Source organism: Triturus cristatus, chromosome 12, assembly GCF_964204655.1.
Source record: "Triturus cristatus chromosome 12, aTriCri1.1, whole genome shotgun sequence".
Taxonomy (NCBI): Eukaryota; Metazoa; Chordata; class Amphibia; order Caudata; family Salamandridae; genus Triturus; species Triturus cristatus.
The window spans coordinates 10,854,245-10,860,512 of record NC_140595.1 but is presented as its reverse complement, the minus strand read 5'-3'; positions in this window follow the sequence as shown (position 1 = coordinate 10,860,512).

Sequence of the window (6,268 nt, the reverse complement as noted above, 5' to 3'; positions counted from 1 at the left end):
GGAGGGAGAACAGAGGCTCACCTTATTTGAAAAGATTACGTAGAACAGCTTGTCCCACTGATCCATCTGCATCACTTGCAGCTTCCAAACAGTAGTGTCTGGTAAAAGTATGGCAGCTGGACCATGTTGCCGCTTTACAGATCTGGTGAAGAGGCACACCGGCGAAAAGAGCTGTAGATGAAGAGATTGCTCTCGTAGAGTGTGCTCTTGGGGTCGCTTGCAATGGTCTTCCAGCTTGATCATGGCATAAACAAATTGCAGCCGAGATCCAACGAGCTATGGTTGGCTTTGATACTGAATGGCCTTGGCGTGGTTTACCATATGCCACAAAGAGTTGGTCCGATTTGCGCAGTGATGCTGTTCGCTGTAAGTAAAACTTCAGACATCTTTTGATGTCTAGGGAGTGCAAGGCCCTTTCTGCAGCTGTTATCGGATTTGGGAAGAATGTTTTCAAAACTATGGGTTCATTAAGATGGAAATCCGTCGGAACCTTTGGCATAAACTTTGGATTAGTGCGCAGCACCACAGACTCATATGTGAATTGCAGAAAGGGTGGATGAACAGTGAACGCTTGGAGATCACTAACCCTTCTTGTTGAAGTTAGAGCCAATAATAAAGCAACCTTCCAAGAAAGGAACTTTAGATCCGCCTTGTGGATGGGCTCGAAAGGATGCCGCATTAGTTGTGAAAGCACTATATTAAGGTGCCAAGAAGGAGGCGGACGCTGAATAGGCGGGAACATCCTAAATAACCCCTTAAAAAATTATTGGATGACTCTATTGGAATAGAGAGAGTTAACACCATCCTGCCGAAACCTTGAAATTGCAGCCAAGAACACCTTCAGAGTAGAGTGGGAAAGACCTGACCTCGCCAACTGAAGAAAGAAAGGCAGAATTTGTTCCGGTCTTGCGTGGATCGGATGGACATTAGCAGATTGACACCACATGCAAAACCTCTTCCACTTTAGTTTGTAAGTTTTAACAGTTGCGGGTGCTCGAGCATTGGCCAAAACCTCTTGGCAGTCTGGAGGGATATCTAGGTGTGCAAATTCAAGCTGTTGAGGAGCCATGCCGCTAATCTCAGCGATGCTGGGTCCGGATGACAAATTTGACCGTTCTGAAGGGTCAGAAGATGTGGAATTGGTTGAAATTGTATGGGCTCGGCCTCTGAAAGGAGAAGTTCTGTGAACCAGTACTGGCGGGGCCACCTAGGAGCAATTAAGATCATGCAGCAAGGCTGTTGTTTGATCTTGCGCAGAACTCGTGGAACCAACGGGATTGGTGGAAAAGCGTAGGCATATATTTGCGACCAATTCATCGAAAAGGCATTTCCCAGCGAGTCCTTGTGGGGAGCCCAACTTGCAAAGAATGGGCATTTGCGGTTCTGGCTGGTTGCAAAGAGGTCTAGATCAGGATGCCCCCATTCGTGAAATACCCCGTCTAGGCATGGTTGGTGTAGCTCCCATTCGTGATTCGACGTTGTGGTTCTGCTGAGGGAATCCGCCAGAACATTCGTGATTCCTGGGAGGTGAATGGCTTTGAGGTTGATCTTGTGGCGAATCGCCCAATCCCAAATCTCTTGCGCTTGCTGAGATAGGAGGGCTGACCTCGTCCCGCCTTGTTTGTTCAAGTAATGCATACTTGTTGTATTGTCTGTTCTTACAAGTATGCATGCTCCTCGGATGATGGCTTGGAAGGATTTTAGAGCCAAGAATATGGCTCGCAGTTCTAGCAGGTTGATATGCCACTTTCTTTGTTCTAGAGTCCACCTGCCATTGACTATCATTCCTTGAAGGTGCGCTCCCCAACCCCCGAGGGATGCATCTGTGGTGACTGTGAAATCCGGCATTTCGACCAGAAATGGACAACCCTCTTCAAGTGGTTCATCTGACCCCACCATTGAAAGGCGTCCTGCATTCGTGAGGTGATGTGAATGATATCCTCGAATGACCCTGTGATCTGAAGCCATTGCAGATTGAGCTCCTCTTGCAACAGTCTCATTCTGTACCGACAGTTGGGAGTGAGATGAATGCAAGAAGAAATCATCCCTAGGAAGGATTTGTACACACGGACTGAAACGCACTCTTTTGATAGCAGTGAGCGCGCAAGGTTGCATATCTTGATTTGCCTTTCTTTCGACACAAAGGCCGTGGACAGATCCGTGTCCAATGTCGCTCCTAGGAACGTTCTTCTTTGCGAAGGAGCTAGATGTGATTTCTCCAGATTTGTTGACAGACCCAGGGACTGGAAGAGTAAGAGGCATTTTTGAACATGCTCGGATGCTACCTTGGCGGAACTCGCCTTGATAAGGCAGTCGTCCAGGTACGGGAATATTTGAACTCCTTGCAGACGGAGATGCGCAGTCACTGGCGCTATGACCTTGGTGAAGACTCTGGGTGCAGAACGGAGTCCAAATGGGAGGACTCTGAATTGAAAACCTCTGCCAGCAACTCTGAACCGTAGAAATTTTCTGTGCCTGGGTAGGATTGGTACATGAAAATAAGCGTCCTGCAGGTCGAGGGTGGCCATGTAATCTCCCATCGAACGCAACTGCAGAATTTCTTGGAGCGTTAACATCCGGAAATACATTTTCTTTAAAAATTTGTTGAGAGCGCGAAGATCGAGAATTGGACGCCACTCTCCTGACTTTTTCCGGATGAGGAAAAACCTTGAATAAAAGTTCGTTCCTTTCTGTAGGAGAGGGGCTTTTTCGATTGCTCCTTTTTGAATCATCAAATTTATTTGGGAAAAAAGCTCCTTGATATGAGCAGTGAGTGGGCCCTTGGGAGGAGAATTTGGCGGAATTTTTGTGAATTCCAGAGCATGGCCTCTGGATACTATATCTAATACCCACTTGTCTGTGGTAATCTTGGACCAATTTGAATAGAAGTGGGGTATTTGACCTCCAATCTTTGTACGTGGTAACGGTAGAGATGGTGGCAGGTGGCAGAACTCATTAATTCTTACTGGACTCTCGTCCACGAAAGGACTGTTTCCTTCGAGACTGCGAATATGGTTGATTTCGCTGTCCGTAATATTGCTGGCGATAATTCTGAGATCTTTGGCCAGTTTGGGAGGTTTGGAAGGAACGCTGCTGATTATAACCTCCCTTGCTAGAGAAGGATCCACGTCCTCTGGCTCCACGGAAGGAAGACTTTCGAAATTGCAAACTACCCAGGGACCTTGCCATTTCCGTATCCTTCTTAATCGCCTGTAGTACTTCATCCACATGTGCACCGAACAAGGACTCACCATCAAATGGCTTGTCTATGATTTTAGACTGCACCTCCTGGCGAAAAGATGTTGACTTTAGCCAACCCTGCCTCCTCAGCACTGCAGCTCCTGCCAACTGCCTGAACCCAGTTGATGCCACATCCACTGCTGCATCAATGATCTCCGCTGATGCATACTCCCCTTCCTGCAAGATCTTTATGGCCTCGGATTTTGAAGGCTCCGATATCATGTCGAGGAAAGGAGAGATGTCGGACCACATCTGGCGGTCGTATCTCCCTAAAATCGCCAGGGAGCTTGCAGCCCGAACTGTGGTTGCTGCCATCGTGGAAACCTTCTTTCCTATTGCGTCCAATCTTCTACCATCTCTATCAGGTGGAGCTGATATGGGCGTTGATGGATTTCTAGCCCGTCTCTGAGCCGCTTGTGCTATAACAGAGTCCGCCTTAGGTTGACCAATAAGGCATGCTGGCGAGTTACTTGGGGCTTTATATTTCTTGTCCAGCCGTGGTAACACTGCTGGAAGAGAATTTGGGGTAGCCATCAGTCTCAATCTCTCCTTCCAAGTAAAGTCAATGATTGGTATTGCCCGAACCTGTTTCCTTGGTTGGTCCTTAAAATCATACAGTGTTGCTGTTTGTTCCGCGTTGGTGCTGCTGCTTTGGATCTTTGTGCTCTTGGACCTGCAAGGAAACGCTACCTTCTTTAAAAGGAAACGCTACCTCTCACGGCCCCTGCTGCGCGGGAGCCGTTCGCCTGGTGAGGAGTGAGGGAGGACTTCAATCTGCTCCTGGTCACTGACTCCCTGAACTGCAGCGGGACTGCGAGGACCAGCAAGCACAGCGGCGCTGACTCGCCGCAGCTGGTCCTCTTCCCGCCCCCGCCTCCTGCCTGGATATAGTGCAGCCTGAAACAACACTGATCGGTTGCTGTTTGTTCCGCGTTGGTGCTGCTGCTTTGGATCTTTGTGCTCTTGGACCTGCAAGGAAACGCTACCTTCTTTAAAAGGAAACGCTACCTCTCACGGCCCCCGCTGCATGGGAGCCGTTCGCCTGGTGAGGAGTGAGGGAGGACTTCAATCTGCTCCTGGTCACTGACTCCCTGAACTGCAGCGGGACTGCGAGGACCAGCAAGCACAGCGGCGCTGACTCGCCACAGCTGGTCCTCTTCCCGCCCCCGCCTCCTGTTATTTAAACAACATTCTGAACGCGCACGCGGGACGCGCGTGGGTCGAAGCGCGGATCGAAGCCCGGGCAAAGGGCGGGCCCTCTGAGGCCCTCATAGGCCGGAGTAGGCTGGGCTGGGGCCTTCCCTTTTACATTTCGAGACTGTAATTTATCTTTTATCTTCTGTCTTTGGTTCGTGTGGGTAAAGTGTTGCTTTGTGTCTAGTTGTGTTTCATTGTGAGTAGTTTTCGCACAAGTTAGGGAAATCAATAGGAATAATAGTTGGTTTTATACTTCTTTGATAGTGGAAATGACCGCCAAAAAATTAAGGTCTAGGAGGTTGTTGGTGGGCAGAACCTGCTCCAAGACTAAATCTAACCCCCTACGTAATAAGGATGCTCACGTTGCGCTGTTAAAAGGTAAATGCCAGTTATTTAGCTTATGGGAAAGGGGTAAGGAAAAAGTTCCTATAGTGGGGTTTAAGTCAGAAGATAATATTGAAAGAGGAGAAGATGAAGGCCAAATTTCTGTGAGGGGGTATAGCAATCTTGTTGTTTCAAGTGATCAGGCAAATAAGATAGAGGGTGTTTACCTTCCCACTGATGGGGTGGGCGGACCCTTAGCCCCTTTGAAAACACAGGTGCCTTCACCGCAAACCCCCAGGGATAAAAATATAAATAGTACTTTGCCCCTACAAGGCCCACTGGATCCCACGCTTAAAACAGTGGAGGTTTTAGTGCATAGTCACTTACCTACCCCCGATGACTTACTATCTAAAGAATCTCTCGCTCCGTCTCTGTCTGTGGAAGAGCAAAGTAATGATTTTACGCTCCCAGACCTAGATATGGAGCTTTGCAAGAGATATATTGTAGATGACTCTAGCAAGTCCATAGCTCCAACAAATACCTCAGCAGTAACAGCCCCTACAGGGCTTCAATTATACAGTAGTACCCCCTCTAATAAATCTAATTTTTTTATATCCCAGTCAAATATTTCTACGAGCCCTGAACTTGATATCACAGATATCCATCTCAACCAGCCTATTAGGTATGATAAACCCGCCTCTGACTCTGTCATCCTTAGAACATTTGCTTTCTTCTATTTTATCGTTACTTGAAAAATTTGTTGGTGGTTCCGATTGTGTGTTGAACACTGTAACTCAAATTCTGAAGGTACTACTAAATAATAAACAGGGGAAGGATTCTAGTTTTAAACACGAGTCTATTCAACCAGGGCTCAAAGGGATGGAAGATAAGTTGGTAGAGAATGAGCCTGAGAACGCCCCTCAAGTTTCGGTTCGAATTGAACATGATGAGAATTACCAACCTACAGATAGAAAGAAAACAGTAGTAACGTTGAGGAACTCCATTAAAAGTTCCTGTAACTAGGATTGAGCCTGATCAAGATTTGGAAATTATGACTGAAGTTGAAAAAAGGTCAGACAAGGAGTTATTTCCTATCTTTAAATCCCAAATAAATGATGGAAAAGAGGGTGTTTTGGATCAACCATATGAGGGGAAAAAGGAAAAAACTGGGAACCCTAAAAAGAAAAAAAAGGAAAAAAGAGGAAACTAACTCGAAGATTTGCAAAAAAAAGGCAGAGGAAAATTCATTTTGAAGAACATTCAGATATTTCCATTGGAAAAGATCTCTTTCAAGGTTCCATGATTAATACCTCCCAAGATGGGATTCGGCAAGTTAAATCAGATCAAGAGATCTTGTATCCAGCCGATCAGGGGGTTGATTTGCAGGATCTACCATCGTCCCATAATGACCCACTGCTTAACCCTATACCCCCCATATCAGTTGCCTATAGTACTGTAACGGGGGGGCCTTCCAACTCTAATCCTTCTGTGGAGTTGACGAAACCTA